The sequence below is a fragment of the Juglans regia genome, chromosome 4 (genome assembly GCF_001411555.2).
Source record: "Juglans regia cultivar Chandler chromosome 4, Walnut 2.0, whole genome shotgun sequence".
In the NCBI taxonomy this organism is placed as follows: Eukaryota; Viridiplantae; Streptophyta; class Magnoliopsida; order Fagales; family Juglandaceae; genus Juglans; species Juglans regia.
The window spans coordinates 5763628-5783371 of record NC_049904.1 but is presented as its reverse complement, the minus strand read 5'-3'; the positions used below and the strand labels follow the sequence as shown (position 1 = coordinate 5783371).

The following is a 19744-nucleotide window of genomic DNA, read 5'->3' as shown; positions in this document are numbered from 1 at the left end:
TACTCAATTGCTAAAAAAAAATATTAGTCTCTACGCCAAGCAAGCACAAACTCGGTTTCGTCAATGGCACTCTTTCCACACCTACCGATCCTCAAGAGCTCTCCCTTTGGGAACATTGCAATGACATGATTTTATCCTAACTCCTCCACACCATTGATAAGTCTCTTATCTATAATATTATTTACTGCAACAACCACAGAAAGGTATGGCTTGATCTTGAAGCTCGATTTTCTCAAAGTCCCAACCCTCATATCTTCAAACTAAAACGTGATGTCAATCTGCTAACACAAGGAACTATGTCGATTGCTACTTATTCTAACACCATAAAATCTTATTGGGATGAGTTAGCAAATCTCATATCACTCCCTGAATGCACTTGTGGTGCCATGAAACTCCTTCAACAACACCAAGAAACTTAACGTGTTTTTCAGCTCTTAATGGGGCTCAACGATTCTTACGCCTCCATACGCAGTCAAATACTTGCCATGGACAAACTCCCCATTGTTAGCAAAGTTTACTCCATTCTCAATCAAGAAGAATGCCAACAGCTCCTTCACCTTCCACCTCCTACCGACTCCATCGCCATGGCTGCCCATCATCTTGGATACTCTTCCCATTCTATAGAGTTAAAGGGATGTGGACGTGGTCGACCCATGTGCGAGCATTGCGGCAATCTCGATCATTGGAAGGATACATGTTATAAATTGATCGGTTATCCTCCCAATTGGGATCATTCTTGTGGCACTCAACGAACTCATAATGGAAAATCAAGGTCCTCTCACATTGCCACCAACGCCACAAACGTTCAAATTTCAAGTACTTCTACTGAGAGTTCCATTTGTTGGCCTAACTACAGCTCAATATCGTCAGTTGCTGGACTTACTCACTCCATTCGCACCTACATCAGCCAATTTTGCTAGTATTATTTCTTCACTCTCTTGTAGATCCTCTTTCTCGTCCACCACCTCTGAATTGATAATTGATAGTGGTGCCAGTGAACATATGGCTTCATATATTCTCTTTTTGTCAATTCGCAACCTATTGGTCATGCTAATCCTATTCAACTTCCCACAGGTGAGATTATTCCCATCACTCACATTGGTTGTGTTCAAATATCTAAAAATTTATCCTTGGATAATGTCCTCTATGTTCCTGATTTTAATTTTAATCTCCTATCCATTAGCAAACTAACCCAATCTTGGAATTGTGTTGCCTTATTTTTTCCTACATTTAGTGTCTTCCAGGACCTACACATGAGGAAGCTGATTGAATGGGTGTACTTCGCAATGGACTCTACTACTACAAACCCAACCACCCTAATGTTTTGTCGCATTTCCTACTTGACACACCATCCCTTCTTCTTTATGGCATCAACGGTTAGGCAACCCCTCGGTTTCCTGTTTGAATAAGGCCATAAATTTGTCTAGTTTCGTTGTGATGTTTGTATTCGAGGAAATAAATCGACTCTCATTTCAAACAAATTGCAATAAAAGTGTTTTTTTCTTTAATCATATTTATTGTGACATTTGGGGTAGTTATCCCACTCCTTCACATTTAGAGCACATTATTTTTTAACTATAGTGGATGATTTTTCACGTACCACATCAATATATCTTATGCGTCTTAAATCTGAAACTTTCACATATCTTCAACATTTTCATGTCTTGGTACAAAATCAATTCAAACTTCCATTCGTCACATTTGCACCGATAGTGGCAAAGAATCTCTATCTCACTAGGCAGGGTTTTTCTTAAAAAGGGTTTTTTTTTTAAAAAGCATTTCTCCCATCAGTGCCTTAACTTCTTAAAGAGTTCAATGCATTTATACATTCTTCTTATCACTTTCCTTTGGCTAGTACGCACTATTACGCCCCATGTGTTAGGGTTAGCAGTCTTCTTTTGGACTTGGATTCCGCCCGTGGCCACAGGTTGGGAATACCTTTCAGTCAGGGGGCAGCACTGAGTGCACTATAAGTACTTCTTACCCGGCATTGCAATATGCCCAGTCCTTTGGTACCCTTTCAGTTAGTCATAGTCGTTACATATTTTCATACATTAAAACATTCATTTCCTTTCAGTCCTTTCCTTTTTAGTCATTTTCATTTAATAGTCCATTCATGAAAAAAATCATTTAAAAGCATGAGTTTAAACATCATCTTTCAAGGCATCCATAAAGCATCAGTTCATAGGGACATTTTAAAACACTTTCTTCACAGCATTTAAAGCATCACTTAAAGCATAAGGCATAGGCCTCAGATCTCATTTCATGAAAATAATACAATAGATACTGCGTATAGTCATCCATTCACATGCATACACTTAATACTTTGGTTGCATAAGAAGGGGCTGTCAAGAAGGGTCATACATACATATATCTTTAAACTCTTAGCATGTTTTTTCATAAAACACCTTTTCATTTCATTTCGTAAATCATTGTAAAGAGAAACATTTCATTTTCATTTCATATCAAGAAAACTCTAGAAGAGTATGAACGTAATACTTATCTGAAGTTTATACTACTTTCATATCATTCAGTCCATTCATGTGCATGTCAGTTGACAACCTACATGCAAACACATAACCTTAGAGTCATTCTCTATCTAGTGCATAAGCAACTAAACTTAGAATAGAACTACACTTCACTTGAAACACTCTCATTATATCCCTAGGCTCTTACGTGCCCTTTACTATGTTAAAACCTTCGGGGATCCACTTACAGTCACTACCTCCTCCAAACACAACGTTCTACTTCATGTGCTTATCCACTAGAGTAAACCCATGATTCACCTTAGGGTTAAGACACTAAGACCTTCATCTTATTCTTCTTATTAACCTCATCCTCATGCATGACTCAGACCGACTAAGTCATGCATCCCAACCTAGACAATACATAAGTCACTTTCTACATTCAAGCTTACGCTTCCTTGTCGTCATCATCATTCTCATCCATGCATATAACATGACTCTATGCCAACTCTAAGGCTCAAACATTGTGTACCTATGCTTAGGACATATTACCTATTACACATAGTAAATCCGTCTGGCACATGTATCACCAGATTACTCATGTACCCTACCTCCTAATCACTTAAGATCAACATATACCACATTGATCACCTGCTTGTGTAAACAAGCCTATACTTTGATACCAACCTTCTCTTAACCCGGCTAGCATGACTCTTCATGCTACCCGTCCCTCTTGACAGTTCATCCCAACACTTGACATGACATGACATTATTCACAGTTATACCTCCAGCCATGTCACGTAGCTCGAGACTACTCTCAAGCTACACCGTGACCTTGTCACACCACCTGACATCCCGCTACGTCAATTCTATGCCAACTCCTAACTCTTCATGAGTACAGTCACTCATGTACTAACTCATCAGTCATCATAAGCACGACTAACTCATTAGTCATCATAAGCACGACTTCTTGTTTAACCATGTCACTTCGATTCCCACGTCATGTTTTCACTGCACTACTCTTACACTATTCTATCACTTCACACATACTCCTAGTCATAAGTCTACTACACGGTGACATCTGTCACCTCAGACTACAGGCCACATCACCACTATGACATACAAGCCATTTGGTGCATCACTCCACCACATGGTATACACTCTACGTGTACTCCCTTCACACACGCTACGCCACATCACCACTACGACATACACGCCATATGGTGCATCACTCTACCACATGGAGTACACTCCATGTGTACTCCCTTCACACACACTACACCACATCACCATTATGACATACAAGCCATATGGTGCATCACTCCACCATATGGAGTACACTCCACGTGTACTCTTCCCATTCCACACTATGCCACGAGAGTATACTTCATGTGGACTCTTCCCAATCCACACAACGCCACGTCACCATTATGGCACATACTTCACAATCACTCTTCCCAGCACAATCCACAACACTACACATCACACTTCCCAACTACACCCAATACTTCACGTACATCGCTACACATCACATCACACTACATAGTGAACTCCACAATTACTAACAGCACAGTCCACAACCTAACCAACCAATTAACATAATAACGAGGATAAAGAAAAAGAGAGTTATACCATCAACAAGATAACCCATGCGTTGCTCATTCTCCAGCATGGCCAGTGGCGTCGGAAGCCACTAGCTTGGGCAGTAGCGGTCACTATCATGACCTTACAACAAGACTATCTCAAGGACTCGATCTAAGATTCTAGTGGGAGATCTGGGCTATGCGAGGGTGGCCGACATGGTGGGGAGTTTGTGGGTGGCGGATAAGGTTGTGTACGGTGGCGGTTAGCCACGTACAGTGGTTGTTTTGGCCACTTGAGGTGGCTAGAGGTGCGAGTCTGGAAGGGGCTGAGCATGGAGGGGCTTGAGAGGACCTTGGCGAGGTGGTGGTGGCATCGGTAAGGTAGTGCGGCGGCTCTACAATGGCAGATCTAAGCCAAAGGGTGGAGAGGAGCCATGAGAGAGAGAGAGAGAGAGAGAGAGAGAGAGAGAGAGAGGGCTTGAGAGAGATGGAGGGCTCGGCTGGCATGGAGGAGCTCAAGGAGGAGTCGTGGTGGTCAAGGGAGGTGCTCGGTGGGGCTAGAACCGATGCACGGTGGCACTAGGGCCATTGGTGGTGATGAAGCCATGGGAGACCCATTTCGAGAAGGGGCAAGAGGGAGAGAAATGGAGGTTGTCGTGGCTTGGGTTCCATGGAGGGGTTCACATGTGAGAGGGGAGGCCTTTGGTGGTAGTCCGGTGGCTTGGGAGGCCTAATATGGCAACGCAAGGGTGATAAACTTGTGCGTTGACTCGTGCTAAGAAGAGGGAGAGGGCTGTCGTGGGTGGTACTGGCGGTGGCTAGAGATGGCCGAAGAGGTGGTGTTGATGACGGTGATGACGTTGCAGGTGGCAGTGTGCGGTGGCTAGGCTGGGCTGAGAGAGGAGATCGGGTGAGGGAGAGGGGAAACCGCGTGGGAGGGAGAATGGGAGGAGAGAGAGAGAGAGAGAGAGAGAGAGGGAAGGGAAAAGCGAGGGAGATAGAGAGGGAGTTAGGGTTTTAATCCCAACCCTTCATCTTGGGGTCTTCAAGGCGATCTAACGGTGGGGAATTAAAATACTGATTTAACATAAAACACTGAGAGAAATTAATATAGAATATTATTTAATTAAACTTTAGCTTATAAAGGATAATCTTTCATGATTAATTAAATGATGAAGTTTTACTAATTACTTTTAAGAGAATAAACCCATTTAATTAATTTAGAGTTTTCAACATAATTTAAATCTTATAATATTTTTAAATAACTAAATCATTTAGATAAAATGATTTTCCACAATTATAATATTTTTGGAGCTCTTCAAAAATATTATAATTGTCTTACTTAAAATCAGTTTTGGTTCAATAACATTGGAAATACCCCATACAAATATTCCCAAGACATTTAAAATATTCGAGAGATTTAAAACACTAGGTGTACTTTAAGAATGAACTGCTAACATTAAAAACACGTAAGACGAGACTCACAGTCTCTAGAGAAAAGGGGCGGACTATTACAAAATGTGCATAACTTTATCTAAATGCACCCATATGCGACATTAAGGGAAATTATTACAATAACCAATAAAAAAATATAATACTAATGGTAATAATAAAAAAAATATATTTAAAGCCCAAAATTTGTAAGCTTACTCTAAGGGCGTCTTAAGGTTAATTCTAATGATTAATTAGGCAGGGTGTTATAATTAATTATAAACTTATTTTTTCCCTTTTAATGTAAATGTATTTTTTTTGTTATAAAGTATTAATGTTTTCTAATTAATTATGTTGTTAAGTATGTTATACTTTTGTTTTAAAATCTAATTGGCTGTTACTAAGTTTTCAACTTCTTTTTTCCCCTTTTAATATGAATGCATTTTTTTTATAAAGTATTTCTAATTAATTATGTTGTTAAATATGTTATATTTTTGGTTATAAACTTCCCTTTTTCCCTTTGAATATAAATCTAAATATGTTATTTTTTATTTTAACATATATTTGGGTATTATATTCAAGCTTTAATGTGTTTACATCTCTATCTATAATGTGGGTTAACTTTTGAACCGACATAGTTTTGGTCCGAATGGACATACGTTTGGTTCTAACTGTCTCTGTCTCACGTTCAAATAGTTATAGATATCATTCAAACGGCTTACACCTTGTTTGCGGACTTCAAAACAGATTACCAGCATACAATGCATTCACCAATTTAAGCTTTTATTTCCACAATAACCAACTCTTTCATCACGCACAAAGCAGACAAATATTTTGTACACATTAAAAAACAAATACTAGAATTAATTTCAAAATTTTCACTATAAACATACCAATTAACCACAAATCAAGCCAATACATATCACCCATAAACAATACAATTAATTTCATACCCAACTATAATCCTAGAGAAATAGGAATATTTACCTTAAATGCAAATCCAAAGCAACCCAATACATCACGAATCGCCTAACTTTCCCTCCCTCTCTCTCTCTCTCTCTCTCACGCTCTCTCTCTCTAAAAATCGGGGATTAAGCTCTCTCTATATATATACTCTGAAAGTTTGAAAGAGAGAGAGTTATATGTAAGTGTGGGCGCGCCTCAATGGAGGACTAGATTTTAGAGTTATTACAGGAAAAATAATCGTTGTAACAAGTTCACACACACAAAAAGGCATCTTTCAACTTAAAACAAAGCTTATTACAATGGCAAAACTCGTCACTGATAAAGTGTCAAAAACTACATGATTAAGCTACTAAAGTGAATGATTTGTTTAACCAAAATATGAATGAAGCACTTAATTATGTAGTAAGTTTTAGTTCTCGACACAATATTAAATTTTGATATTTTGCACTTGAAAGGAGTTGTATTGCGCGCAGTTAGTTCACACCAAAATTAATACCCCAAAATTTTACTCCTCATATTTTATTTATGTTGCAGGGCATTATGGGAAATATGTTGAAACACGTGAGTATTCTTGGAATTACCCAACTGACATGGCAACTCCAAAGAAGGCTCTGGAAACTCACGTAGAACACTAGTGGCTTGAGGGGCAGATGAGGACATGCGGATAGTGGCTTCAAACCATGCAGGAGACGCAGCATGCGGGATGAACCTGGGCTGGATCGAGCGGCTCAAGAAGATGCACTACAGAGGCTGGATCGTGGCCTCACTGCGAGCAGCTCGCACGGGCAGACCCACTCACGCGAACTGCAGGAGCTGGAGATGCAGACCCACTCACGCGGAATCTGTGCTGGGCTGGAGTTGAACTAGTGCTGGGCTGAGACTCAAAATGCAAGGTCTGGAGATGCGAAACGGCAAGGCGCTGGGCTGGAGAGGAATTGGTGCTGGGCTGAGGAGATGAAACGCGCAGCTGAAGGCGCGCACTGCGGAGAGCTGGAATTGAACTGGTGCTAGGCTGAGACTCAAAATGCATGAAAAGGGAAGTGAAACGCAGGGCTGGAGGAAACGTTACGCGCAATATAAAAATATTTTTACACGGCGCCGTCTAGGGGTCTTCATTTTTTTTTGCTTAGTTTTTTTTCTTCTGCTTTTCCTCTTACTTGATTTTCAGCAACAGCAATTTTGATTTTATTATTCAGCATTTCCATTTAGAGCAGTAACTAGAGATGTTGGAATTTAATCTTTTTGGACAATTTGTTAATCTAGAGATGATAGGGTAGATTTTTACCTTGGGATTCAAGGAGTAACCCATAACTGTTTGGGGTGGGATTTTCTTTAATATTTTTTGCTTTTGATGATTAACTTGATGGATTATATTTCAATTTGCATCTAGAAAGGATTGGAGTTCTTTGTTCTTGATTTAACTTGATTGATACTTTAGCAAGTAATATGACTTTGATGGTTTTCTTTCACTATTTTATAGTTGTTATATAATTTGTCAAGTAGTTTTATTAGATTAAAAATTGTGGTTCATTACTATATTATCCGACCATGATTTCTAGGAATGAGAGAATGGCTGAGAGAAGATGAAAAGAGAACTAAATCCATCACCAAATCAGTGGGCGAAAACTGCATCCCAAGTGTTTGTTTTATTGCTTCTTACAAGTTTAAGTCAACTTCTATACATTTCTTTTAAATCTCTTGATTCTTAGTAATTTTAGAAAAATGGATTCAATTTTATTTTCAGCTTTACTCATGCTTGAACTTCCCAACAATTTCACTCTTAATTCATTCCACACTCCCTTAGTAAATAGCCCCATTTTGGTGTTGATATAGTTAGTTGTTAACTTTTGAAATTTATTTCTCATTTCTTATTTTTTTGTTCATTGCTAGATCATTTAGTTTACTGTTTTCTTATCATTTTAAAATTTCTTGTCACCACAAACGGTAATATGTTGTCTTACGAATATGAAATATTTGCTAAATTCTCATTGTCCCTGTGAATTCGATCTTGGGATTTACCCTTGTATTACTTTGACAGCTTCTATGCTTGGAAGTCAAAATTAAAAGCTGATCAAGTTTTTGGCGTCGTTGCCAGGGACAACTAGTGTTTAGTAGAGCATTCTCATATTGTTGAGAAGACGTTTGTAGCGCTGTGAACCTCTTCACAGCTTGGGTGACATTTTTCTTTATTTTATTTTACTTTATTTTTTGTTTGTCTTGCATATTCTTTTATTTTCTGTTCTTGTTTGTATGACTGGTTGGACTAGGGACCAAACTTCTCGGTTCGTTAGGACAGAATCACAAGCATCTTATACCTCAGCATCACTTTCTCTTGAGTCATCTTCTGACACTAATAGTACCATGGCTGAAAATGAGAATCATGATCGAGAAGTAGTGAATCCGAATAGGACACTTAGAGATTATTTACAACCTGTCAGAACTAGCACACCCTCATGCATAATCCAACCTTTGAATGCAAATGCCTTTAATTTCAAACCTGGAATGATTCCATTAATTCCACATTTTCATGGCATGGAATCCGAGAATCCTTACCTTCATATCAAAGAGTTTGAAGAGGTTTGTTCTACATTCATGGACAGGACATGCACTGAGGAAGTTATTAGATTAAAGTTGTTTCCATTTTCTTTGAAAGATAAGGCTAAAACTTGGTTAAATGCATTGAGACCTAGAACTATAGGCACATGGCAGGAAATGCAAACTGAATTTTTGAAGAAATTCTTTCCAATACATAGGACAAATGCACTTAAAAGACAAATCATGAACTTTACCCAAAAGGATTCTGAAACTTTTTATAAAAGTTGGGAAAGGTTCAAAGATCTTTTAAATGCTTGTCCTCATCATGATTATGAAAATTGGCGTTTGATAAGTTTTTTTTATGAAAGTTTAATACCAAAAATTTTTTGATTATGGAGAATTTTTTGACAAAGAGCCTGAGGAAGCATTTGAATATTTTGATTACCTTGGTGAAAATGCTCAATCTTGGGACACAACTGATGTGCATGATAGGTCTAGGCAAGTTAAGTCTGGTCATGGAAAATACACTTTAAAAGAAGATGATGATTTGCGTGGTAAATTAATCTTGTTGTCTAGAAAAATGGAAGCCATGGAATTGAAAAAGGTTAATGAAGTGCATGTTGTCCATAAAAATTCTGATAAGTGTGGCATATGTGAGGATCATGGGCCTTCAACTAATGAGTGTCCCACGATCCCCGCATTCAAAGAGGTATTGTTGGACCAATCTAATGCTGTAAATATGATGCAAAAATCATATTCTGATCCTTACTCTAATTCTTACAATCCAAGATGGAGAAACCATCCAAATTTTGGGTGGAGGAATGACCAACAAGTAGCTCCAGCAGCCTTGGCTCCGGGACCCTCTCAACTCACAATTCAAGCACCTCCAATGCAAAAGATGGGACTTGAGGTGACGGTACAACAATTGTCAAACACCTTGCAGCAGTTTATGCAAGGTCAAGCAACAATCAACAATCAAAACTCTCAAGCGATAAATGACATTCGGAGCACACTTACAAAGATGACTACCGCTTGGAGCTCTCAAGAGAAAGGAAAACTTCATGCACAACCTCAACCAAATCCACAAAGTCAGCCACCACAAGGAACGGTTGAGAGTTCAAATGTAAGGCAAGTGAAGGTGGTCACTACTTTGAGAAATGGTAGGGTGGTGAACATTCCAGCTTAAAGTTCAGACAAGGCTGGTAAGGTCTCTAAACCTGTGCAAAATGAGGCTGAAAATTGTGAGTTTGAACAAAATGAAACTGAAACTGAAAAGATTTAATGTCATGTACCTGCTCCTTTTCCTCAAAGATTGGTTCCTCTGCACAAAGACAAACACTAATCTGAAATTTTAGAAATATTCAAGCAAGTTAGGATTAATATCCCTTCGTTGGATGCTATTCAACAAATTTCTACATATGTTAAGTTTCTAAAACATTTTTGTACGGTTAAAAGGAAATTAAATGTGCAAAAGAAAGCTTTTCTTACTGAGCAGGTCAGTGCCATAATTCAGAGCAATACCCCACCAAAATATAAAAATCCCGGTTCACCAACAATTGCTTGTGTTATAGGAAATTCAAAAATTGGTCAAGCATGGTTAGATCTAGGTTCAAGTGTGAATTTACTGCCTTATAATGTTTACGAGCAACTTGGTTTGGGGGAATTAAAACCAACTCCTATCATTTTACAACTAGCGGACAGGTCTATTAAAATGCCAAGAGGAGTTGTCGAGGATGTCTTGGTTCAAGTGGATAAATTCTTTTATCCCGTAGATTTTGTTGTGTTGGATGTTCACTTGACACCAAAATCTTCTTTTCAAGCACCTGTGATTCTTGGGAGACCTTTTTTTGCTACTTCAAATGCATTAATAAATTGTAAGAGTGGTGTTTTAAAGCTGAGTTTTGGGAACATGACCCTTGAACTAAACATTTTCAATATTTGTAGGCAACCTCAAGACTTGAAAGATGTACAAGAAGTGAATTTGTTGGAAAGTATCATTGAGGAAGAGACTTATTTGGCATACCAGCCCACTAACCTGTTGTTTGAGTTAGAAAATATTTGTGAACTCATCACTGATGACACCCCCATTGATGTTTCTCATGTTTTTAATGCAGAAAATAAATTTGAGACTAAATGGAGGCCAAAGATTGAGCAACTCCCACCATTGACAGCAAGTTTGAAGCCTTCAGCAGATGAAATCCCAACACTAGAGCTGAAGCCATTCTCAAATGACTTGAAATATGCATTTCTGGGACCGGACAGCACCTTCCCAGTGGTGATTTCAGCCCAACTCACTCATGATCAAGAAGGAAGATTTATGGAAGTCTTAAAGCAGCACAAAGGTGCCATTGGTTGGACAATCGCAGATATAAAAGGTATAAATTCTCTTGTGTGCACTCATAAGATTTATTTAGAGGAAAATGCTAAAGTCTCTAGGGAGATGCAAATGAGATTAAATCCTACCATGAAAGAGGTGGTAAAAACAGAGGTTTTGAAACTACTTGACGTGGGAATCATCTACCCTATTGCGGATAGCAAGTGGGTAAGTCTCATTCATGTAATTCCAAAAAAATCTGGGCTTACCATTGTGAAAAATGAGAAAGATGAACTGATTCCTACTAGGATTTCTACTGGTTGGCGAATGTATATAGATTATAAGAAGTTGAATGTCACCACTAGAAAAGATCATTTCTCTTTGCCATTTCTTGATCAAGTGTTGGAAAAAGTTGCAGGCCATGATTTCTATTACTTTCTTGATGGATTTTTTGGTTTTTACCAAATAGAAATAGCACCTGAAGATCAAGAGAAAACAACTTTTACTTGCCCGTTTGGCACTTTTGCATTTAGAAGAATGCCTTTTGAACTATGTAATGCACCAGCTACTTTCCAAAGATGTATGCTTAGTATTTTCAACGACATGATTGAAAATTGTTTGGAAGTATTCATGGATGATTTTTCTGTGTTTGGTGGTTCTTTTGATGCATGTCTGACTAACTTACAAGCTGTTTTAGCCAAGTGTGAAGAGAAGCATTTGCTTCTCAATTGGGAAAAGTGTCATTTCATGGTTCAACAAGGCATGGTTCTTGGTAACATAGTCTCATCACGAGGTATTGAGGTTGATAAAGCTAAGATCGAGCTTATCTCCAAGCTTCCTATACCCAAACAGTAAAAGAAATCAAATCATTTCTTGGGCATGCTGGGTTTTATAGGAGATTCATTCAAAATTTTAGTTCTATCTCTAAACCCTTGTGTGAGTTACTTATGCATGATGTTGCTTTTGAATGGACCTCTTCTTGTCAATATGTTTTTGATAAGCTGAAAATTTTGCTCACCACAGCCCCTATCATGCAACCCTTTGTTTGGTCTATTTCTTTTGAGATAATGTGTGATGCTAGCGATATAGCCATAGGAGTTGTTCATGGACAACGTAGAAATAAGTTCCCACATGTCATTTCTTATGTAAGTGGAACTCTAAATGGAGCCCAAAGAAATTATTCTACCACAGAAAAGGAATTGCTTGCTGTAGTTTTTGCATTAGACAAGTTTCGAACTTATATTATTGGTTCTCCTGTGGTTGTTTTCACTGACCATGCAGCATTAAAGTACTTATTGTCGAAGAAGGATGCTAAACCATGTTTGATCCGATGGATTCTTCTTCTCTAAGAATTTGACCTTATCATCAAAGATAAGAAGGGTGCTAAAAGCGTAGCCACCGACCACTTGTCTCAGCTTACATTTGCTGAAAATGAGCACACTATCCCTATCTTTGACTCTTTTTCTGATGAACAATTAATGTCAGTTGAAAATTTGCCTTGGTTTGCTGACATAGTTAATTTTTTGGTGACAGGACAAACTCCACCTCATTGGGGTGCTCAAGACATACGAAAATTCAAGCATGAGGTAAAGTCATTCTTCTATGATGATCATTACTTGTTTAAATATTGTTTTGACCAAATCATAAGGAAATGTGTGCCTGATCATGAGATACAAGCTGTTCTTTCTTTTTGTCATAATGAGGCTTGTGGGGGGCATTTTCTGCAAATAAAACCGTTGCAAAAATTTTACAAAGTGGGTTTTATTAGCCGCATATGTTTAAGGATGCGTATAATTTTTGCAAAACTTGTGAGACATGTCAAAAACTAGGCACAGTCACTAAGAGAAACATGATGCCTTTATAACCCATTATGGTCATTGAGATTTTTGATTGTTGGGGGATTGATTTTATAGGGCCATTCCCATCTTTTTTTGGTTATTTGTACATCTTCGTGGCTGTTGATTATGTTTCTAAGTGGGTTGAAGCCATCCCATGCAAAACAAATGACCATAAGGTTGTGCTTAAGTTCTTGAAAGAAAACATTTTTGCTAGATTTGGCATGCCTAGAGCTGTCATTAGTGATAATGGAACCCATTTTTGCAACAAACCATTTACTGCCCTCATAAAAAAATATGGTATACACCATAAGGTTTTCACTCCATATCACTCTCAAACGAATGGGCAAGCTAAATTAGCTAATATGGAACTTAAGCACATCTTAGAAAAAACAGTCAACCTCAACAGAAAAGATTGGTCTTTAAGGCTTACTGATGCACTTTGGGCTTATAGGACAGCCTTTAAAACCTCTCTTAACATGTCCCCTCATCGCTTGATATATGGAAAGGCATGTCATCTTCCCGTTGAGCTTGAACATAATGCATATTGGGTTGTTAAATAATTTAATTTTTCTATTGACCATGCTGGTTATGTGAGAAAATTTGAGATTTCAGAATTGGATGAGTTTAGCCGAGATGCATATGACAATTCTAAATTGTCAAAGCAACGCATGAAGGTGTTACATAACAAGCACATCCAAAGAAAGAATTTTGAGCCCAATGAACAAGTCTTACTTTACAATTCCCACCACCATCTATTTCCAGGCAAATTAAGATCGAGGTGGAGTGGTCCTTATGTAGTTAAGGCTGTGTTTCCCTATGGAGCTGTTGAGATTACTAATCCTCAAAATGGAAATACTTTCAAAGTTAATGGCCAACGACTTAAACATTTTTTGGCAAAACTTTCACATGAGGATACTTCCATTCCTTTGGAAGATCCCATTTATTATCATGGCCCTTAACTCATTTTTGTTTTGCTCTTATTTTTATTTTATTTTTATTTTATTTTCTTCTTTTCTTTTTCTGCTTTTATTTGTTTCATTTCTATGTGTTGTTCTTTGATTTTTTCTTTTTCTTAAGTATATCTTTTCAGGTTCAGCACTGTTTATTTTTTCTAGTTTCATTTTTACGTTCATGATCCCTTCAGCCATCTCAGGTATTTTCCTTCAACCCTATTTTCTTTCATGCCTTGTTTTATTCATGATTTTCATTGAGGACACTGCCCATTTTTAGTTTGGGGGTAAGGAGAGTCTTCTACCATTAGTCTCTCAGGATTAATAATTGTGGGGTTTAAATTTTTTTGTTGCTACCAAGCTACTATTTTCATACTTCTCTACTTAAGATCAGATAGTTGCAGTTTTGGGCTACACTAATTCCCATTAGTTAAGGTTTAAGTTCGACACTTGACCTTATGATAAGTCTTAGCAACTCAAACTTGGAAAATTTACTTCAAAGCTATTGGTTGATGACCTTAATTGACACAAGCAGATACTTTTTGTGGTTTGTTTGATGACAACCAGTGGTTTCTTCTAAGCAACTAGCAAGAACTACAATGAACCATATCTTAATGGCCTAGGAAAAGTGTGATGAAAAAAAAAAAAGGTTGTAAAAGTACATGAGAAAAGGGACAAGCTAGAGATCATGCAAAAAAAAAAACAAAAAACAAAAAATGGTGCAAGTACATTGGAAAAGGCTGCCTATCACCAAGATTTGTTAAAAAAAATGGGTCTTTCAAAGTGTGATAGCGTAAAAGCCGCCAACGTAATGGTTTTGAATTGGAGTGAAGACCTTTTGGTTTTTCTTGAAAAGGTTGCTATGCTGAAACTATTGTGAGAAATCTTGAAACTAACAAATGGAAATCTGATCACACACTTGATGCACTCAAAGATCTTCAACTTAAGTACATTTCCCTTGTTTGAGCTCTTGAGAATTTTATAAGTTTTTGTATTGAGCTAAAACCTGACTTGACTACATTCTAATGCTCAGGATTTCATTATGATTGATCTTTTGTAGAGATTTTTGAGTTTAGTAACTCACTCTTGGATCCTACAATATTTTTATCGCATTATTTGCTAGAGACTAGCAAAACGCTAGTTGGGGGGTGTGATAAAGTGTCAAAAACTACATGATTAAGCTGTTAAAGTGAATGATTTGCTTAACCAAAATATGAATGAAGCACTTAATTATGTAGTAATTTTTAGTTCTCGACTCAATATTAAATTTTGATATTTTGCACTTGAAAGGAGTTGTATTGCAGTTAGTTCACACCAAAATTAATACCCCAAAATTTTACTCCTCATATTTTATTTATGTTGCAGGGCATTATGGAAAATATGTTGAAACACGTGGGTATTCTTGGAATTACCCAACTGACACGGCAACTCCAAAGAAGGCTCTGGAAACTCACGCAGAACATTAGTGGCTTGAGGGGCAAACGAGGACATGCGGATAGTGGCTTCAAACCTTGGCAGGAGACGCAGCATGCGGGTTGAACCTGGGCTAGATCGAGCGGCTCAAGAAGATGCACTGCAGAGGTTGGATCGTGGCCTCACTGCGAGCAGCTCGCACAGGCAGACCCACTCACGCGAGCAGGAGCTGGAGACGCGAACTGTGGGGAGCTGGTGACTCAAACCCACTCACGCGGAATCTGTGCTGGGCTGGAGTTGAACTGGTGCTGGGCTGAGACTCAAAACGCAGGGGCTGGAGATGCCTGGGCTGGAGAGGAATTGCTGCTGGGCTGGAGAGGAATTGGTGCTGGACTGAGGAATTGGTGCTGGGCTAATGAATTTAAAAAAGTAATTAGCTAGCTAGTAGAGATTAAATGTGCAACTCCGAGTTGTCACAAAAGTACAAAAAATGTTGTAACATATTCATCTTGTGGTTTCTTTTTGTTATAGAGATTATAGGCTTTTGTTATAGATAATTAGATATTTTTAACTTGTTTTTCTTTCAAGCGGATATGGATATGGATATGGATGCCACACTTGCTCCGAAAGATCATATAGAAGGGGATGGTTCAGTTCCTATACCGACGACAGGTACTTCCACCCCTATAGACCCACATCTACAGTTACTTCTTGTGCAAGTAGTTAAGTACCAATAGATGTCGAAGATGAACTTATTCCTAATGAGTCAAATGAAGTGGATTGTAGTGCCGATCGTGAGAACCCACAAGGAAGGTGTCAACACTGTGACGATTGCTATGTTGTCATTCTAAGAAGCAAGGCACGACAATTTTGATAGTGCATCTACAGGGTTGTTTGTGGTATAAGTTACAAAAGGGGCTGGTGGCCAAAGATCAATTGCGAAAATGCAGAATGAAGTTTAATTACCAACGGCACACGTGCATAAAATGAACCAATCTCGAGCAACTTTGAAGTTCACACAAGGAAACAACTTCAATTAATGAGGACAGAGTTAATGATTATTCATCCTCATTAATGCTGGATATCAGTTTGCATCCCAACAATCCGGAGGAGGTGAACGGGTGAGTATACGCAAACCCGTTCACCTTCAACATGCCTGCCTAGGTTAAAAATCCTCATAAAGGCTCTCTCGGCTAAAAAAAAAAAAACTTTTTATAATTTCCAACCCACAAGTGCGCTAAAACTTCGCGAGATACTGTGAAGGGAGTAAATCCCTTGGGTCGGGCTAAAAGCAAAGACCAGGTTAGGGCCCAAATACAAGATCTGGGTAGGGCCGAACAGATTAGGAAGTGTTAGGTTGAAACCTGGGTATGAGATCCGGGTCGGACCATGCTCACGTCAGGAACCAAGTCAGAGGATATAGGAGAGGCTTAAGGAAGAAGGAATGTTGCATTCAATACAAGTTAGGAAAATATATGGCAATTTACATCGAGAATTAATGGGATAGGAGGAATTTAGAGCAGAAAGCATGCCGCATTCAATGCAAACCAGGGCAAAAAGTACGCCACATTCAATGAGGACCAAAGCAAAAACCGTGGCATATTCAATGCAGCCCATAGCGCGGACTACGCACAACAAATCTAAACACTTCATAGCTCGGCGAGCAGACATCATGAATATAACTCTGCGTGTAGACGGCATAATATATAATCTCCTGCAATGCAACACCTCACTACCGTGGAGACCAGGTTGGCAAGTATAAATAAACATTACCTGCAGCAAACAAGAGGAAGGTTAACTTTTACACCCATCTTCATTATTATTTTCTCTTCATCTCCAACATCAAAACTAACTTAAGCATCGGAGGTACAACGGACCCCGAGGTCCCCCCTTTTCCACTGTGCAGGTGACGACTCAAGCACTATCTCTGTAGAGTTGCCCAGGCCTGTGAAACATAACATCAACAAATAGAGTAGTCATTAACCAAGAATTCAATATTATTTATAGTAGGGGAAAATTAAGCTACCCGTTTGGTATGGAATTTTTATTTAAAAAATAAATTCATTACAAAATCCATTCGTCTAAGTTTTCATTCCTTTGCTCTATTAAAATGTCAATTACAACTAATAAAACCATCTTATGGAATTCCCTGAGAACGAAAAAATATTAGAATATTATTTTTTTAATATTATTATTATTTTAATATTTGAAAAAATTGAACCTTTTATTATATTTTATATGAGCATTTGAGAAAATTATAACGATCAGATTAAATATGAGAATATGATTATGAGAATATCTCAGGTATTATCAAAATATCTCATTATTATTTATTATTTTATTATTATTTATTATTTTATTATTACTTTCTACCTACTTTTCACTTCTATTTATTATTATTTAATATTCTATCATTATTTTTTTATTATTTTTTCATTATTATTTACATAATACTTGAGAATACCTCATTATATAAATACAATCTAAATGAGTTGAGATGACTTTGAATGATTTTTATATCCAAACCTATTATTCCTTTCTTTAGTTATTTATATCAAATGATTAGAGCTCGTTACCATTGGGCCAACAAGAAAGGCACAGGCATTGGGGGTGGACTTAAACCTTGGACCCCATATTTAGTGATATTAATATTTTCGGTCTTTGCAAGAAGCCCAATGCTGCATACATTATTTAAATGTGCTAGGGTGCTTGACTCTGAAGGGGAAACAAATGAAGCCACAAACTTTATTTTATTGGAGGGTTAGGCACGCTTTGTGCTGACATTTTTTATAGGACAAATTTTTCTTAATCCATTTAAAAATTGACATGTACAGTTGAGCACGTGACAACTACATTTTTTTAAATAAATAAACAAATGTTCATTTTTTAATTGAGTAAAACTAGGAAGCATCTACTGTAGCGGTGCACACATTGCACACCCTAAGTGTCTGCTATTTTTTTCTTGGTAGGTATTGTTCTCTTCCCCAGTTCGAATTTGGCCCACCAAAAACCTCCTCCCTTTCCCACGTCGCGTCACCTTTCTCTACCCACCGCCACCGGCAACACTACTATATAAAACGAGACAAAAGCAAAATGATTAAAGAAAATAAATCCCCACAACAATACATCTATGCATATTAGGAATCGTTGCCATAGAGATTGTATCTTCCTCTTCCATGGCATCTCTAACAAAAGCAGATTCTGGAAAAAACTGGATGAAAATGAAGATCAAAGTTGCAACCCATGTTATGCCCAATCTTTTCATGTACACTTGGCCTAAACCCACATTTTGTTTTGTCTCCCCTCGGCCCTCGCTACCTAGTCCTAGCAGTATCGGCATTAGTCCTTGTAGGGCTGGAATGCCTTCTCGGTCTAGCCGGGGAGGCAAAGAATTGAGAGATGTTTCTTCACAGAACCAGCCAATCCCTTCTCTGGTGTGCCCTTTTTGTGTGGTCCTACTGGACTTGGGAAGCAGGACATGGCCTTTGCCGATTGTGTTTGTGCCTGTAAATGCTGAAGTTGGCTAGGATTATATAAATAAATGATAAAGTTTATCTTATCATTATAAGTTTGAATTTGGATGAATGTAAAATAATTGTTGAATTTCTCTTTAACAACATTGAGTTTATCTAGAAGTCCTTAAGGTTGTTTAGATAAGTCAGTCACATGAAATTCGAATCCATAAGGATCTGCAAGTATCCAGAACAGAAGCTAAACACAGATCAGTAACCATAATGAAGAGTTATCGCGAAATGTTAACAATCCGTCAGGAAATGTTCTCACGATTGTTTGTACCTATCACCAAAATCCTACTTGACTCTTTCAGGATCTAATATTTAAAGGGATTCGGTTTCACGACCCTTTAAGGAGTTTGATTAAGTTTTCATTGAGATATTTTTTGTGTGCTTATGAAGGGAAAATCTACTTGAGGATTTTTCACTTTGATTTTCATCTCTCTTTAAGTGTGATCGTGCTCCAAGCGTAGAGGACCGTGTGATTGGACTTCAGCCTCTATTGTTCTATGAGGAAATGCAATATTTGAAGATCGCTAGAGGTTCTGACTGCTACTACAGTAGAAGACAAACGAGTTGTTTGTCTGGGCAAGTAAAAGAGTCAAGTTGTAAAAGTTTTGTAATTGATGAGTACTTATAATTGATTTTCAAATAATAAAATTGATTTTCCTGAGTTTGGCTGTCCCGTAGGGTTTTACCTTTAAAGAGTTATTTAAAGGGTTTCCCTTCAAAACCAA

General features: G+C 37.9%; 1 non-coding gene across 1 annotated transcript; it reads right to left on the bottom strand.

Moving 5' to 3' along the window:
- Positions 1-9205: 9205 nt before the first annotated feature.
- LOC118348358 lies at positions 9206-9312 on the bottom strand. Its single transcript, XR_004801452.1, has one exon. It is a non-coding gene; the product is annotated as a small nucleolar RNA R71 (small nucleolar RNA).
- Positions 9313-19744: the final 10432 nt, after the last annotated feature.